The sequence below is a fragment of the Myotis daubentonii genome, chromosome 5 (genome assembly GCF_963259705.1).
Source record: "Myotis daubentonii chromosome 5, mMyoDau2.1, whole genome shotgun sequence".
In the NCBI taxonomy this organism is placed as follows: domain Eukaryota; kingdom Metazoa; phylum Chordata; class Mammalia; order Chiroptera; family Vespertilionidae; genus Myotis; species Myotis daubentonii.
This window is the reverse complement of record NC_081844.1, coordinates 60,889,200-60,907,966: the sequence shown is the minus strand read 5'-3', so window position 1 is coordinate 60,907,966 and position 18,767 is coordinate 60,889,200. Positions and strand designations below refer to the sequence as shown.

The window sequence follows — 18,767 nt, the reverse complement described above, 5'->3', positions numbered from 1 at the left end:
GACTTTCTGGCACAATGCAAAGGATAAATCGAAGGTTGACAAAATATGGCCATGATATCATATTTAGAAAGCTAGTTCAGCAGGCCAAGAGAGAGTTGATAAGCATATTTGTAAAGACAGCAGCTGTGGGGTGGAGAGGGAGGGGCGGGCAAGCCTGAAAGATAAGGAGGGTGACTGCGTGACTGGCTTACAATGCAGTCTATCTCCTGGATCTATGCGATCCTAACTGACTGTAAATCAGCATTTTAAAGTTGATGTAGATAGTCTCCGGAGCCAACTTTAATAGGGTGAGGACCCTGAGGCTGGTTAAAAAAAAAAAGTTTAAAACATTCCTGTTTCCAACTACTGGCAGAAAATGAATATATTTATTTTTTCCTATTCGGTGGAGAGTTCTTAGCTGTGGGTGACCTGTGGGGACACACAGGCAGGATTGTGGAGATGGAATGAATTCAAACCTCTCAATTGATAGGTAAGGAAAGTGAGGCTCAATCAGAACCCAGGACCTCGGCTAGCCACAGGAAGGTTCTGTCTGCACTACCACAGGTGGTCAAGGTGCAACTCCTGAACAAGACCCATGTGCGCCTCCTCTTTCTACACCAGCAAGACTTCTCGGCACCCTGTGGGATGGAGAGGACAGGCAAGCTATGTGTAGGGGCAGCAACATACAGTACCCCTCTGTCACTATGGCAGGCCATGGCTGGGGCCCTGACTCCAGACAGGAGTGCAATATGTATGTAAGCGGAGAAACAGCTATTGGTTTTTAAATGAGGATGTGGTTTAGGGTTATGGTAACTGAAATAGAAAAAAAAAGGGGGGAGGGCAAATGGAGATAATTTTGGGGCAAAGGTGAAAGACCTTTTTCTGACTAGGTATAAGGGATAAAGAGGGAAAAAGTACTACGGAAGAAGCTAAGACTTGGAGCCTGGGAAGAAAGTTGGGACCACTGCCCAAAACAGGTCATGTGGGAAGGAGAGGCATCCCAGGCCCCAGAGAGAAAGACCAAGAGCTCAGTCGGGGACAGCTTAACTTTGAGAAGAAGACAGGATATGCATGTGGACATTTCCTGCTGACGTGTTATCTAGGGGAAATGTTTTATATCACCTGAGGCAGATTCATTTCCACTTTGAGTCAGAAAGACGAACTTAGCAGTTACAGTGAGAAGCATAAGGGCCTGAGGACGTGCACAGACTGCTGGGGAAAGCATGGGTGGTGGTTTTGATCATCTTCTAAGCAGATACCTGGGAAACGTGCACTGTCCCCAGAGATTCCGGCAGGAGAACAGAAGGCAGAGGCTGAAAGGAGCTCTTTCTTCCCTTTTTCTGAAGTCTCAAAACCGCCCTGCTGTGGGGAGCCTTCAGCCAGCCTCCAATATCACACCCAAGTCGGCCTGGGAGAGCTTTCAAAGAGGCTGCCTGGAGAAGCCTGTGGTGCTGGGATAGATGCAGGGCTGGGGGGCGGAGGGTGGGGGTCCATCTTCAGAAGGCGGCGGGAGGCTGGCCATTAGCAGGGTGAGGCTGCTGACAGGAAACTGGGAGAAAGAGATGTAGGCAGGAGAAAATAAAGTATGGATAAAAGTTGGAGCTGAATTTAGGTTCAAATGTCAAGATAAACACAGGTAAGAAGCAAAGAGGATTGTGTAAAACTCCCTTAGTTCCCAGAAATAGAACTTCTGTGAAAGTCAGACTCACCGCAGAGAATCACTTCAGAGAACTGAAGAGACAACAAAGGCCTTGAAGTTCATCAAGTCCACCACCCCCACCTCCCACAAACACAGAAACACGGCCTCCACCCAGGAAGAAACTGAGCCAGAGAGGTCACATGACCTGCTGGTGGCCACACAGGCAGCTGTCAGTGGCAGAATCCCTGTGTAGGCACAGGGTTGTACACACACGCCAGGGGTCCTTCTCACCATCCCACACTGCGTCACAAAGCCAGTTAAAGATGTGGTCGTGGTATGCCCAAACCATGCAGAGTCATAATGCGTATCTGATAAACAGTAGAATAAACTGTACAGATAGTAATAGGGAATATCTGCAATGAAACATAAGATGGAATTGAGATAACATATGCCATATAAAAGATCAAATGGAATTGAGATCCCCAAGCAGGTGCATCAGAAATGGTAAGGTTGCCCATGACAATGATGTCTAACGTCTACTATTGCAGAGCTTCTGGTCTCATCTAGGGGTTCAGACTCTGCTTCCCCCTCTAGATCTGGTCCTGCCTCCAGAGGCACAAGAAACTCCAAACAAGCAGTTCAGTGACAGTCAAGCCTGTTTCTAAGCTCTGTGTTTGAAGCACAGCTGCTCAGGGCTGGGCTTAACCTCATTGCCCAGTTGCTCTACATCTGAGACCCATTCCTGATTCCAACCAAGACAGCCATACTTGCCTTTGTCAAACCTAAAACCCTAGTCACAGTCTTCCCATCTGAATCTAAAGCCCAACTTTTCATCTCAGCTCTAATCTGGCATCATTCCCCTGTCCGGCCCTCTTTCCAACCTTGACCCCAAATTCCAAGTCCAGCCTTGTATTCAGGTCACTTGTTGCCCATTTTTGTCTGTTGCGGCTGAATGTCCAGACTGACTCTACTCTGCCATCTGGGTTCCTGGCATTGATTTGTCCTGCACCCCATTTCTTACACCTGCACTATTTTCCAAATGCCATCATCCCAGCCCAAATAAGACAGTGACCACAATCTGATTTTGGCAGCAGAAAAGAAGAAGAAAGATGAAAACTAAGAGTTGAGGGGGAAATAGGGTTTCTTTTAGAAACAGTGATTACTAAGATGCTAAATAAGAAACTTATAAATGAGATAATTCTAGAAGTTATTCAAAGCCAGCTATGTCATGCTGCTGTTGACCAATTCAACTTGGAAATCTCAATGGATTACCATGAGAAAGGGTTATTTCTCCATCCCAATATATTCCCAGTTTGTGATGATTGGTGGGGGAGAACTTGCTCTATGTAGGAGCTAGGCCAGTGGTTGGCAAACTCATTAGTCAACAGAGCCAAATATCAATAGTACAACGATTGAAATTTCTTTTGAGAGCCAAATTTTTTAAACTTAAACTATATAAGTAGGTACATTGTTATTAACTTAATTAGGGTACTCCTAAGGCTTAGGAAGAGCCACATTCAAGGGGCCAAAGAGCTGCATGTGGCTCGCGAGCCACAGTTTGCCAACCACGGAGCTAGACTAATGAAGTCTCGGCTTCTGGAAGCTTCTTGATCAGGAACAAGTCTCCTTGATTTCCTGCAGGTGAAGAGAGACTGGAATTCCCTGAGAGTGTTTTCACAGCCTCTGCCTGGAAGTAGCACAGATCACTTCCTCTCACAGCCCATTAGCTAGAAGTGGGTGAGGGGTCCCTCCTTTTGCAAGAGGCTGAGAAGCCCAACTTCTCCATGTGGCTCAAAGGAGAGAAGTCCTGGAGGCCAGGAATGCTAGAAACATTACACAGAGATTCCAATTGAAGCAGCTCCAAAATTCTTGCACTTGTTGCATTAGCAAAAGGGATAATTCACTGGCAATTGTGAAAACACTTCTTGTTTTAAGTTGACAATAAACAAAGCAGTTTGCAATAAGTCTGATAAAAAGGAAATGATAGCATGCGTGTTAAAAGCTGAGAGAACCGAAGGTACCAGGGAGTGGTTGTGCTGCTACAATAGTATTGCACTGTTCTGTTTGTGTTTGTCTTATTTTTGTGGCTTGAGAAGAAAAAAATTTTAATGTCATTTTTAATGTGTGCCTTGTATGTAATGAACCAAGATTTAAAATGGAGCATTTCCTCTCATTTTTATGGGTAATCACATATAATATTCCAGAACATAAAATAGCAAGGATGTCTTGTTAAAAGCAATTTTTAGTGGGTCAGTGTGGCAGCTGGATTGCAAATAGTAAAATCACATGCATCAATTTTATCAATATTGTGATTTAATTCTACAGTGTCACATTTCTACACATCTTTCAACTTGTAATCATAAGTCATATTAATTATGGCACTAGTTTACCTAGGCCTGGCATTAAAATACTTTCAATTCTCAGTGCATAAATTGAGCCTGTTGGCAAGAGTATGCTAAAAATAATGAGGAAAATAAGCTGCTCAATTGCCCTCTAATATTGCTCACTCTTCTTCCCATGTTCTATGTTAAAAAGCTTTTGAGTCGTTTATTTCCATTTAACCCATGGCCATGGTCTTATACACTTTAAAAGCCTACAATAGGATTAAGGCAGCTGTAGTTCTGTCCATCTGATTTGCCTGGAGCCACTGAAGGGTGGGCTGGGACTCTCTTGAACCTCATCACATCTCCAGACATCACATCAGATGAGCAGCAGAAAATACAAATAAGCAAATATGTCACCTCTCATTTCACAAAATGGGGCTAGTGAGTTCACCACAGAAGTGAACTGTTCTGGTGCGACCTCACCCTCAACCCCAGAGGCCTTTGGCTAGGACACCTTCTGAAAGCCCCATTTGCCACCACCCTTGCTAACCAAGACTGGGCCCTCATGAGAATGACAGGTTTGCCCTGGTCCTTGCTTCTGCAGCTGTGAGGGAGCATGGATGCAAGGCAACCAGCCCTGTCTGTGGAATTTAAGGTACTTTTTTAATCCTGAAAGCTCAAAGGTCCTACTATTGATTTTTCAAAATCAGCCTCACACAGGATAAGACCTTTACTGTCATTTTGGTGAAAACTGAAGTGACCCTGTCAATATCACCTGTTAATAGTTGTTAAGCCAGCATTATAAATTCCCTCCCCCCAAAATATTTAATTAGACCACACTTCAATTTAACAGAAAATATATGTTAGAGCTAAACTCACTAATGACATGACATAAATTTGCAGGAGACTAGAACTTAGTTTTTTTTTCATCAGATCTGCTGGAAGACCAAAAGGTAAAAATTTAAAAGTTCTCTATTCACTGGTTTTTCTAGATATATCACTGGGTGGGAAAGAATAAAATGTACTACTGCTTAAAAAAAGAGACTTGTGATTAGATGAAAATATACTTTTGAAGCAGAAATTATTTCACATGAATAGATACCCATTTTATAAATTAAAAAAATGGAAGGAGCCTGGCCAGGTGGCTCAGTTGGGTGGAACACTGTCTTGTGTACCAAAAGGTTAAGAATTCAATTCCAGGTCAGGGCACATACCCAGGTTGTGGGTTCAATCTCTGGTCAGGGTGCACATGGGAAACAGCTGTTCCATGTTTTTCTCTCCCTCTCCCCCTTCCTCTCTCTCTAAAAAAATCAATAAAAAATGTATCCTCAGGTGCGGAATAAAAAAAAGAAAAACAGAAGAGAAAAGATTCTATGACTTGCTCAAGTTTCTAAAGGTGATTATAAATGGAGCAAGAAAGAGAATGTTTTCCTCCTAACTTTAATTCAAATATCTGATTTGAGAATTTGGGGTGCTTCTAAAGATCTGTAAAGACGGAAATGTGTATTTGTGCATATATTGTAAGAAAGATTCTAACTGAAGTTTAAATAACATGTTTTCCTCCATAAAGTTTCTATGTATGTTTCAAGTGTCCAGCATCATGTCTAGATTTCTTTTTTTCTTCTTTATCTCCTTCTATTTTCTGTTTTTTTCTTGAGATCCTAATAGGGGGGGGGAATGAGATTTTATCAAACAGTTCTGACCTAGAAAGAGAAAAAGAAGATCTTTAACAAAGAAAAAATAATAATAAACCAGATTTTTAAAGAGGGGGGTGTGGAGAGATGCACCTACATTATTTTACTTTATATGGATAGAAAGAAAAAGTTACCTAGTTTTCTATTGCTTGAACAAGGACAGGGATTCTCTTATGAGGCTCTGAAAGGTTTTACAGTTGAAAAGTAATGTGAAAAACAATCACTTCTGCCACTGAATGATTGTTATAAGGCTCAGCACCTTCAATAAAAGGATGCTTCTGTTCAATTTCCAGTCACATCAAATTCTCATTACGAGCAGCTCAACCCCATCTCTCCATGAGCCAGACTGTATCAAAAGCAGCAGCTTTCTGCATTAAGTTTTGTAACACGCAGTTACATCCCATATATCCCAGGTAACAAAGCAAATTCTAGGACTTTGCCCCTCGGTGACTGACTGACAGGCTTGGATGCTAAACTTCAATGAGACCTGGTGCCGGGGAGCACTGGTGACTGAGGGGCCTTGGAAATAAGGAAGAAATGTGGCTGCTTTCTGTAAAACCCATTGTCCATTTCCCAAATGTCTGCAGAAAATCCATTTTGTGTGAAAGAAAAAAATTAAGGATTGCTGAGAGTTTAATTCAGAATCCATGAGGAGGAAAATTAGAGAGGCAATAAGCTCCTCCCTCCCCGCCCCCCACCCCCCAAAAAGTCCTAGGGCAGAAATCTCCAAAGCCCACTTAATAATTCCCAGGCCATTCTCTCTTCCCATGTTATTTGCAAATAGCAGATATTGCTAGATTTCCTTGTAAGGTCTGGTAAGGAAATGAAATTAAATGCCACTGAGGTTAGAGCTCCAACACTAACCATGGAAATGAGACTAGGGAGGTGCAGAGTGTAATGACGAATGCTAGGCTCAGAGGGGGAGCACAGAGTCAAAACATAACTCACCTCACCAGCAAAGAGGACAGCGGACTTGACCTCAGACAGCTTTGCCCTTTAAAGAAAGCTCTTTTTGAGCAGTGAAGAGCCACTCAAGTCAGCAGAAAGATGAATATCGCTTTCAAAACAGAAAATAGGTCAACTGACATGACAGAATGAAAGCTGGAGACTGTCAATTTTCTGTAAGGCAGTAAAGTTGAAACTGAAAGGTAAAATTCAAGGATCCAAGAATGGTAGGTTTTCTTACTGGCAACGTGTCCAGTCTCCTGCTGAGAGTCTGTGGCTTGCTGTGCCTGGGAATGTTGGCTTCAGTTTAAGATTTAACCAAACTGGAGTGATTAAATGGTGCATGCTTACGGACACGGCTCATGGGCACTTCAGAATAGGCTAATTGGAGAGGAGTTAGGTGACAGAGCTAAAAAAGAAACAGCAACATTTGGCAATGGAATAGTTTGAAGATGAAATGAAATAACGGTGTTCATAAGGCAAGAACAGTGATAATGATATTAAAAATTAGAATCCAGTTTACAGTTACATTATACATGACAATTATGAGGTCGCATACATTAGACCCATGGAGCAGATTCCAAAAATGGCCATAATGCTTTGTAGTGCCTCCAATCAAAACAGTGGAGTCTGTTTGCTCGTCCTCAGATTGGGGCTCATGCTGTAACTGGCTTGGGCTAATAGAAAGTGGCAGAAATGATATTGTGCCAGTTCTGAGAGTAAGCCTCCCCAGAACATGCAGCCTTTCCTCCCACCTTCTCCCTGCCTTACTCTCCCTATCAGAATCTGCCACCTCCATCTGCAGGAGCCCCAGGCCCCTATGGGAGGAGGGAGTCACTGCATAGCGATCACCACTGTCCTGATGCCAGTTCCGGAAGCAGAGCCACCTCGCCGACCAGCAGCTGACAACAAACCCGGGAGCAGCCTCGGCTGCAGCAGCAGCAGAACTGGCTGGCTGACCGCGGACCAAACTGCCAACCTGTTGAATTATGAGCTAAATAAGAAGAGGTTATTTTAAGCCACAAAGTTTGGTGGTGATATTTTTAATGCAACAAAAGATAATGGACAGAATCTATATATTATTCTAAAAAAGCTTCACATGCCAATTATCAGCTCAATTTGACAAACCTTTATTGAGTATTCACTATGCACCAGACATGCTGACCTAGCTCAGTAATAGTTCCTTGGGGACACAGAACCCCCTGGTGCGGAGTGCATCCTGGGGGTGCCAGGAAGGTCTGCATATGAGGACCGCTGAGTGAAGACTTGAGATATACTTATCAGTGTGTCGGGTGAAGTAAAGGAGGACAGGGATTTCAGAGGAAATGGTAAAGGTGAACAGACGTTAAACAGCAAGGGATAAGCAGGAAGATGCAGGAATTTATATCAGTAGAAGGTAAAGTGTGTGACATATTCAAGAAATGGCAATAAACAAGACTGGAGGAGTTAGTAAGAGCCAGGCCAGGCCAGGCCAGGCTTTGGATGCTCTCATAAATAGCTCAGAACAAAGCACCTCTATTGATAGACACCCGGGCTAGTAGCTCTCAAACACTGGGGCGCCTGAAAGCAATCTGACGATGGTAAGAATAGAAATGTCGAGGGTCTGTCCATAAATTCTGATCCAGGAAGTGTAATGGAGGCCAGACTTTGGACTTCAAATGTTTTAATTTTGCATTTTTTTATATGTAACCTGGTGTCTGGTTACAGACTGTTCATGGACCACATTCTGAAAAGCATCACTAGTCCTGGTAGACATAAACTAGCACTGACTGAAGAGATTTTAAACAGAGGGTGGCTCGGGACTACCTATATTATTTTCAGGTTAGCATTTAAGGCTGATGTTTCTGGCTGCAGTCTGATAGGCAAACTGGAAAAACTGAGTGAAAGAGGCAAGAATGAGAGAATCTGAATTAGGACTGTGGTATTAAGGATGGGAAATAATGTGTAACATGTTTGGGAGGTTAACTTGCCAGGGATTTTTCTTACCCAAGGATATTTTTTCCATTGATTTCTAGAGAGAGTAGAAAGGAGGGAGAAAGAGGAGGAGGATGAGCGAGACGGGTGGGGAGAGAGAAACATTGATGTGAGAGAGACACAACAACTGGTTGCCTCCTGCATGCACCCTTACCAGGGCTGGGGAACCTGCAACCAAGGTGCATACCCTTGATGGGGAATCAAACCCATGAACCTTCCCTTCATGGGCTAATGCTCTAACCACTGAGAGAACTGGCCAGGACTTGCCAGGGATTTTTGATGACTGGAAGGAAGGAGAGGGAGGGAAAGAAAAGTATCAAGGATGGAACCCAGATGAAATTAGATTTTAGGTATCTTAAAAATGTCCAGAAAGCACTGGTTTGGAAGTTAGAGGTACGGATTTAGGAGTCATCAGTATACACATATAAACTAAACCATGGAGGTTGGGGAGAGGTCTTGGGAGAGTAAATAGAGGGGCAGGTCAAAAACAGGACCCAAAGATACATCGACACATAAAGGATGTCTAAAAGATGAATAGCAGCTTAGGAAGCTGAGAAGAACTACCATAGAGTTACGAGAAAATCAAGGTGATGGTGACCTTATAGTCCCAGTAGCCGTAAACTAGCACTGACTGCTCCAGGCTAACCATGGTACCCACTCACCCTACTTAACAATTAAACACGTCCCTCAAAGTCTCCTATGATCACTGCCAGGCTCAATTCACTACAGTGTTGGGTGCAGGAAACTGAATAGAGTGGTTTGAGTAGACACCTTGAGATAAACATGTGAAATGGAATTTATACAACCCTTTTAATAAATTATAAAGGATGCAGAAAATTATAAATAAAAATATAAAAAATATATACATGTAACTACTTAAGCACTTTGGTGAACAATCTTACAGAATCTCTTTGTTCATATATAATCTTAAGTAAATAGGATCTTTGATTTTATATATGAATATCCATATATATTATAGTATCCTATATAATAAAATACTAATATGCAAATTGACCGGACACCGGAATGACTGGTGGAATGATTGGTCACTATGATGCACACTGACCACCAGTGGGCAGACACTCAACACAGGAGCTGCCCCAGCTGGGGCCATCGAGTGGGTGGCGCCAGGCCGCCAGCCAAGGTGGGTGCCAGCAGGGGACCCACTGATTGCCCCGCCTGCTGGTTGCCCCACAGATCAGCCCTGATCACCAGCCAGGCCTAGGGACCCTACCCATGCACAAATTTCGTGCACCAGGCCTCTAGTATGTAATAAAATTTGTCGTATTTACACAAAAATATTGTCACCTGCATGCTAGAGATCTATATTAGGGCTGGAAAACTATTTCCTTAAAGGGCCTGATAGTAAATATTTTAGGCTGTCTGACCCCCATGGTCCCCATTGCGGCCCCATGGCCCATGTGCAGTGTAACACACAGCATCCTTAGACAATATGTCAATGAGTGGTCATCGATGATCTGACCCATAGGCTGTGTTTGCCAAATGCTGATCTATATCATAATCTTTAATGACTTCACACTGCTTACAGCTATACCACAAATTATTTAACCAACCTCACTTCGAGAAATGTATCCCAAGGAGATTTTCAAATGTTTGAAAATGCAAGATCAAATAATATGTTTAATACAGAGTTATATATCATTCTGGAAAAACAGGGACAATGAAAATGCTCATCAGAAAGAGATTAATGACATAATTTTTGGTAATTCATTTCAAAGTTAGAACACCAAGTACACGTTTATCTCTTTTCTGAACTATCTGTCCCCTAACTCAGATCAGTTTCTTCAGTTGCAGAGATCTGAAAAAAAAATTTCCCTATCAGTTATAATGTGGCTAATCATTGTTTATCCTACATGACCACGACAGGGAGAAATATGGATAAAATTATATACAATATATAATGTATAAAATTATATGTAATATATAATGTATAAAATTATAGTACAATTTATAATGCTATTTAACCTACTCATATTTCCCATTCTTATTCTTTTTGGTCCAGGATCCAATCCAAAATCACACTTTTTATTTACTTGTTGTGTTTCCTTAGTCTCCTTTAATAGAAGCAGGTTCTCAGTCCTTTGTTTTTCATGACCTTGACAATTTTCAAGAGTACTAGATAGGCACTGTGATACCCCAGGACCAATGAACCCACCTAGCACCCAGATCGTGGTTTCTAAATACCAGGCTCCAATAAACGAAAGCTATAAGTGCTTGGAGAAACAGATAGGGAAAGTACAAGATGAGCCTGAAACATCTTGTGGTGCCTGGAAATATGGAAGTGCTTAAAAAGGGGTGGGAGCATATTCTAAAAAGATACAGAAGCCAACTAGAAGGTGAGTCACAAAGGCCAAATCTGAGAAAACTGAACAACAAAATAAATGACTGGGATAGATTATAACCCAGGACACAAAATAAGAATTCACTTGTTCATACTAACATAAACAATGAATGCTCAAGTGACTGGATGAATAAGTAAATAAAGAACAGTAAACTTTTCCTTATTATAAATTTCCAACTAGTGTCTGTAGATTACAAAATGGTTGAAATTTTAAAAAATCACCATTTAGCAAACACCACAGTATTGTTTCCAGCAAGAATGGTCAATGGGTGCTAAAATCAGTGGGAAAAGTGTAATAAATAACTAGCTACTTAAATGCTCTCAGATTATTTCCCCATAAGATCCCTTGTTATATACAAGGAAATACAGTAACTTTTCAATGGAGAAACCCATCACTTGTTGCGTTCACCAAATGATCAGTTACCGTTTTTTGTAATCGAACAAATCAACATCAAAAGCCTTCGAATGTGATGTACTGAGAAGGTCAGAACCTCACTTTCTAGTATCTTTGCCAAAATGCAAAACCTGAATTCAAATATGAGAAAACTGTATTGATTGTCAGGGCCCAGTTGACCTAGTATTAGACACACTAGGATACACCATTTATTAGATGCATTTTCAGTGTGGCCTTTATTCAGTTCACAGAGAGATCCATTTAAAAGACTCTTAAGAAGAAAAATTATAGGATATGAGCCGAGCCTCAAGAAGATTAAATTGGCAGCGAGGATAAGATACAAATTGAGGGGAGTGAAATGAAAGCTACAGAAGGAGTCCATGCCTGTGAGGGATCTGCTGCATTATTTCAGGCACATTGTCATAACTATCTCGACTCGGGTAATGGCTGTAGAAATGAAGACGGGAGAGTAGACGGAGAAATAATGTGAAGAAGAATCAAAATGATTTTCTACTCATGGAAGGCGAAGGGGCTGGAGAGTGTGAAAGGATGGTCCCTATTTATTAGATGGAGCAGGCGGTGGGAAAAGTCAGTCTGCAGCCTGGGAGAGAGAGATAACTCCTAGGAATGTCTGCATGTCCCATTAAGAAGCTGAGTTTGAAGAGAACATTTAGCCTGTGCAGTTATAATGCCGGTGAGGGGCAGAACCAGTGCATAAACCCGAACCTAAGCTCAGGAGTTTCTACAGCCCATATGAAGTTCAGTGTCTACTGAGACTCTTCAAGGGGTTAAAAAAACAACCCTGCAAATGTCTGCAACTGTCAGTTTGGAAATGCACAAACCATCGGACTTATGTGAAAAATTATAAGCAACTCATAAAAAATGTAAAAGGATAGTGAAGTTCCCTTTCTATCTGTGAGTTGCATTGGGCTTTCTGTACCCAGAAGGACCGTGTTTCACAGGCTCCCAGGGCTTTCACCAGTCACCTGTTTGACTGTCAGAGCCTGGACAACCTCAGAGATCACTCACCCCAGGGTCATCCCTTTAAAGGTCAAGTATCTGATCCCGCACATTCAAGTATTTGGAATACAGCTGAATCCACAGACAGCAGCATAACCGAGGGCAGCTCTCAGGGTGGGCAGAAGACCCATCACTCAGCCCACGTGGTTCTAGGCATTAACAGCCTTGACAGGAAATGAGGGGGGGCAGAATATGCTGATCACAAACCATAACTAGACACCTTCCAGCAATCCACTCCTGGTGATGAGAGCTGTTGTTGAGACTATAGTCCCCCCCCACCACCACCCCCCTCTAGTCTTTCCCTAAAGGGAGATGATGAGGCTGAGAGAAGCAGAGGGCTCATCCTCCCTGCAGAAAGTGTAGAATGAACGAGAAAAATCTCTTCATTTTCAAAGGTTGAATGAATGAAGGTAAGCTGAAATAAGTAAGTTTATTCTCACTAAATATTTTTTTCTTATTTCTGATAGCTGTAATAACAGTAAAATAAATGCATCCACATTGGGAAAAGTACCCATAAAAAGGCAGTGCTTCTCTTAAATTGCCACAGCCAAAGTCAACACATTTTTAATCCTTCTCTAACCACAGTTCATTACAGACTCTAAGGAAGGTTTTTCATCATGGCCATTCATTTGTGTATGCTTCTGAAAAGAAATGAAAAAACATTTCTAATTCAGGTACTCTACCTTCTCGCAATTAAAACATTAATTTACTTGAGACACTGCTTCTCTAAAACAACCATGTTTTCAAAATTGACACTCCACGGAATTTGCTAGGAACAGCTGAAGGCATAGGGAGAGACACAGCTTCAGTGAAAAGATTACAGTTCCGGGGCTAACGTGGGAGAACCAGTAAGCTCAGGGTTGAGCCTTTCTCCTCCGCATCCACGCCTCTGATTTTAGTTTGGCTTTGAATACTCCTCCCCCCTTCCCCTTCCCTTTTTTCTTTTTCTATTTGCTGTTGGATAGAATATTAAGTCATAGGGAGAGAGAGCAGGCTGATCTTACCAAGGAAGTTGTTTTTCTCAAGTCCTTTCCTTCTCAAGTGGGTTCCCAGCCCAACCTTACTCAGTGTGATCTAAAGCTTCTCACTTCTGGTGACTCACCAAGGTCCAAAGTCCGCCACAGCACTACCTGAATGCTTGACTCACCCAGAAATCCACTTGTTATTGGAACTCTTTTCTTCTTCCGCTCATATAAAAAATGCGATTTAGAAATGCTGAAGCAATAACTAGACGAAGAAATAAAGGACTTGGACCTGGGACTTTATTGCTATCATCACTTCCTTTCTCTCTCTCCTTCATATACATAAAATTCCAAGCATCCCAAAGAAGCTAATGAAAACTTGGCACATAAGTATTTTTCTAAAAATACCCAAAAGTGACAACTCTCAAAAAACAATGATCTCTTTCCCATCATTGATATATTAAGAGCAGAAGGAATGCATTCATAATCTTGTTAGATAATCATAGATATACAGTAAGTAATAGCTACTAAAGACGATATTTTTTTATGGGATGTACTTCAATACACAATTCAGAACTACTTGGGATTGAGGCAGGATTGCTTCTCAGTTGGAAAAAAAATTCAGAAAGGTATTTTTGAACTTTTTAGTAGGTGATAATCCAGTAATTCTGAGAAACATTTTACAGGCATATAGAACAATTTACTATGGTACTTGCAAATGGATTATTAATACTCATAAGTCAGTAGTCTTGACCTTTCCAAATGTTACTGTTTTGCTGAAACTAGAACTTAAAAATAAAATATTATGAGATTTACCTTAAAATTTTTAGGTGAATGAGATAGCAAATTAATGAATTATTTAAATATAACACATATTTATTCTGATTATGGGCATGAATGAGAAGGAATTTGTTGTTTCATTGCCAGGGACTTGGACTGCACACACACACACACACACAAATTCTGCCCCTGTGTCTTATAAATTCTAGATGGCAACAGGATGGCAAGAAGGAAAGAGAAAACTACAGAGTCTTCCTTTATTTATCTTAACTCTTGACCTTACATGTTGGAAAGGTGAAGGATAATTGCGGCCAGTGTTTCTTCAATTCTATAGCCTTCTGGAACAGACAACATCAATTTCATAGCAATGTCATCACCGTTTATTCCCATCACAGTGGGCTGCTTGCCTGATGAAAACATAATTGGAAAAAAGTTCTTCTTATGTGGCATTGTAAACCATCTGCCATATTCAAGTTTTACAATATGTAGCAAACTCAAAAAGAAAAGAAAAAAATAGAAACAGAAGTGTTAGGGACAGTATCAGCAACTAAGAGCTACAAAGAGATGACATTATTAGGGAAAGAAAGATACGCAAAAACTGACAGCGTATGAACATGCAAAAATACATATCACTGCAAAGACACATGAATTTTCTTTGCTTTCCACATCTTCCTCTGTGTGCTTTAATATATTCCCAATCTACCAAGGAATGATTTACTTACATTCATTTATTAACAACCCCATAGTGCTATGTGCCAAATCTGTCCTAAGTGCTTTATAAATATTAAATCACTAAGTTCGCATAACAACCAATTTTCTACGGTAAGCACTATCATGCCCATTTCACAGATGAGAGAAACTGAGAGGAAGAGCAGGATTTGAAACTGAGGCAGTCTGTAGACGGGTCTCCACTCCTGCCATGACATGGTTAGTGCTGGTGACTGCTTGTGGCCGCTGCCAAAATAATCATAAAAATTTCTCTAAAATGTAAGTAACTAAAAAAATAAGGACTATATTCTATGATTAATTTCAAAGTTAGCACTGACATCCAAATTCACATTCTCATATTGGTAGCTCATGGAATATGTGTTTTCTTTCCTGAAAAGCTTTCCTATAAAACATAGGTCAATGTTTCTTACAAAACATTGTCTTTCCTATACAAGACAAAAGATGCTTTCATTTCACTGCTGATGAATACAGTGATTCAATCCACTAAAAATATATACATATGTATTTTATTTATATATACTTAACAAGTGCCACCTCTCATACATAAATTTTCTATATGTAGGAAATACAAAGGTAGGAAAATAAAATCACTATAATTTTTCCCTTCCCCTCCAAAAGATGATTGATTATTTTGGGTGAGGAGCTAGGTATAAGAATCAATAACACCCTCCCCTCACACACAAAAAAAAGTAGGAGAAAGTGGGGAATAAATAAAACTGAGACAAAGAAATTAGTTGGTATCTCCCACAGGGAACTACAATATGTACTAAAGAAGTCATATCATTTTTCAGTGTCTGTGAAAGAACGGAAGGAAACCAAAATTGCTTCCTTATGTATTTTGTTTCATACCAAATAATGAATCGATGTTCAATGACTTTGATATGTTCCCTTGTTAAACAACCACATTCCAGGAGCTCCACACTTCTTACTCTCTCTCTTTTTTTAATCCCTGAATATTCATTTGAAAATTAAGTTAGAGCCCTCATTATACTTGCTTCTTTATCCACTGAAAATTTTCAACACATTATGAAAATTAATTAATATTTTACTGCAATTTTTTTCATTACAAAGTCAGAGCATTAACATTTATTAAAGTGTCATGATTTTGTGGGGAGGGATAAAATACAAACTGGACATTTGGGAAAAATAATTTTGAGCTAATTTGACTGGGGGAGGAGGAAAGACTCAGTACCCTACAGGAGACTATAAGCTCCAGGAAGGCAGAATCTGCACTGATTCGGAACTTGGTAGGAAATGGAACACCTAGAAGATGATCTCTGATTAAGTCATTTTAAACCCTACTTAAAAGAAGAAGAAAAATGTATATTAGCAATTTTTTGTTGTTGCTAGTCCTCACCCGAGAATATTTTTTCCATTGATTTTTTTAAGAGAGAGAGTGAAAGGAAGGGAGAAGACACAGAGAGAGAAACATCGGTGTGAGAGAGACATATCCATTGGTTGCCTCCTCCATGCACCCCAACCAGGGTGGGGATTAAGCCTACAATGACATATATGCCCTTGACCAGAATCAAATCTGCAACCCTTCAGTCCCAGGGCAACGCTCTAACCATAGAGCACCGGTAAGGGCAAGCAATTTTTAAACAGTATGTCATTCCAATATTTCTGCATGTGAATAAATGCTTTTGCAGACCTCAGATGAACTGCTAATCATAGATTACACTACCTGCCACCCACACATAGCACGCACACCTAATTGTTCATGAATTACACTTCCTTCTCCTTTCATTTCAGACCTCATTTCTCTTTTCTACATCTCATTACACATACACCCACCCCTGAAGAAAGACATATCCTCTTCCAACCTATAATAATACCAAGTTCCTCATAAGATCTTCTCTCTTATTCTAAAGTTGTACCTGAGAATTACCCTCCTGTTTCCTACCTGGCTCCCATTAAAATTTATTCTGTTCACTAGTCCAGCCCCACCTGCCCAAAGATTCCTGGGGTCCTCACTCAGTCCTCTGCTGTCTTCTAGAAATTGAAGAGAGCACAGTGGGGCAGCAGGTGGGGAGGAAAAGATAAGGAGGCCTGGGCACCTCCAGATGGAAACCTATTATGCATTCAGAAACATTTCAAATCCACCCAGTGCCTACCCATCTGTTTCATTTTTTCCCTTTTCTCCACCCTTGATTTTTCATTTTGACCCTACACCTTGACTTTTCACCCCACCAACCCGGTTAACCTCAGTAAATTTTGATTTGGCCATGTAGAGGAAAATAGCTAACCATTATTCACATATACTGATTAACATTTATGTTTAAAGTAGGCCAACAATAATTATATATAATCATAAAATGCCTAAGAATCTTTGTTGTGAGTTTTATTTAATAACAATACTCTATTCTTATCACATATGCTCAGTCTTTATAAATTCTTACATAAGTAGCAAAATCAATTCCTCTCAATAAAGAAAAAGTCATCAACAAAACAACAAGAAAGCCCACTACATGGGAGAACATATTTGCCAATGCTATCACTGATAAGGGTTTAACCTCCAACATTTATAGGGAACTCATACAACTCAACAAAAGGAAGATAAACAATCCAATCAAAAAATGGGCAAAGGACCTAAATAGACACCTTTTAAAAGAGGACATTCAGAAAGCCAAGAGACATATGAAAACATGCTCAAAGTCACTAATCATCCTAGAGATGCAAATCAAAACAACAATGAGGTACCATCTCACACCTGTCAGACTGGCTATCATCAACAAATCAACAAACGACAAGTGCTGGAGAGGATGTGGAGAAAAACGAACACTCTTGCACTGCTGGTGGGAATGCATACTGGTGCACTATGGAAGACAGTATGGAGTTTCCTCAAAAAACTAAAAATGGAACTCCCATTTGACCCTGTGATCCCACTTCTAGGAATATATCCCAAGAAACCAGAAACACCAATCAAAAAGGATATATGCACCCCTATGTTCATAGCAGCACAATTCACCATAGCTAAGATCTGGAAACAGCCTAAGTGCCCATCTGTAGATGAATGGATTAGAAAACTGTGGTACATCTACACGATGGAATACTATGCTGCTGTGAAAAAGAAGGAACTCTTACCATTTGCAACAGCATGGATGGAACTGGAGAGCATTATGCTAAGTGAAATAAGCCAGTCAATGAAGGAAAAATACCACATGATCTCACTCATTTATGGATAATAAAGACCAGTTTAAACTTATGAACAAAAATAGATACAGAGGCAGAGCTGCCTCGAACAGACTGTCAAACTACAGCAGGAAGGCCGGGGAGGGGGGAGTGGGGGTAAGAGATCAACTGAAGGACTTGTATGCATGCATATAAGCATAACCAATGGACACAAGACACTGGGGGGTAGAGGAGGCCAGGGGATTGTCAAGGGCGGGGGGGGGAAAAAAGGAGACATATGTAATACTCTTTGTAATACTTTAAGCAATAAAAAAAATAAAATAAAGAAAAAATCAAAGATGTATTGTTTCACACCTTTCTAGAGATTGCAAACATAAGTTTGTGGAAAGGTAAGTTTTATTAACAGCCATGGAATTAGATAAAATAATAATTTGATGGTTTTGGCAAAGAGTGTGGCAAAGAGGTAATTCAAATCAGATTTTCCCAAAAGTAAAGGAAACACTAGAAAGCTAAAGGAAACATAGACCTATATTTTAGCCAAATGATACATTTAAAGGCAATGTTGATCAATAGTGCTTAATTGTGCCTGATATATGGAAAGCATGCAGGAAATATTAATTGAATACATGAGTGAATGAATTGCTTTTCAGGTTTATACCAGGCTGTTAAAATAAACTTGAAAATAATTAGCCATTTTCTACATTCTTCAGTTGCTTATCACTGCTTTGCAGTCAGTCAACACTAAAGGTTTACTTTTCTTGGATTGTCAGTAGTAGGTCCCATTTAATTTTATCTTCTGTTTCCAAAGCCCTCTCAGTCTTTGAAGACTGCCT

General features: G+C 40.5%; 1 protein-coding gene across 6 annotated transcripts in view; it reads right to left on the bottom strand.

Annotated features, from left to right (window-relative positions):
- The window catches only part of INPP4B (inositol polyphosphate-4-phosphatase type II B), a 577,521-nt gene that overhangs the window by 388,848 nt on the left and 169,906 nt on the right, over positions 1-18,767 (bottom strand). For 4 of the 6 annotated variants that reach the window (XM_059697964.1, XM_059697966.1, XM_059697958.1 and 1 more), the window contains exon 1: positions 13,336-13,425. The exons of 1 other annotated variant lie outside the window; for it this stretch is intronic. The gene's annotated coding sequence lies outside the window, so the exon portion shown is untranslated. Of the gene's footprint in view, positions 1-13,335; positions 13,426-18,767 lie in introns of those variants that run through there. One more of the 6 variants, XM_059697961.1, reaches the window with a different exon arrangement.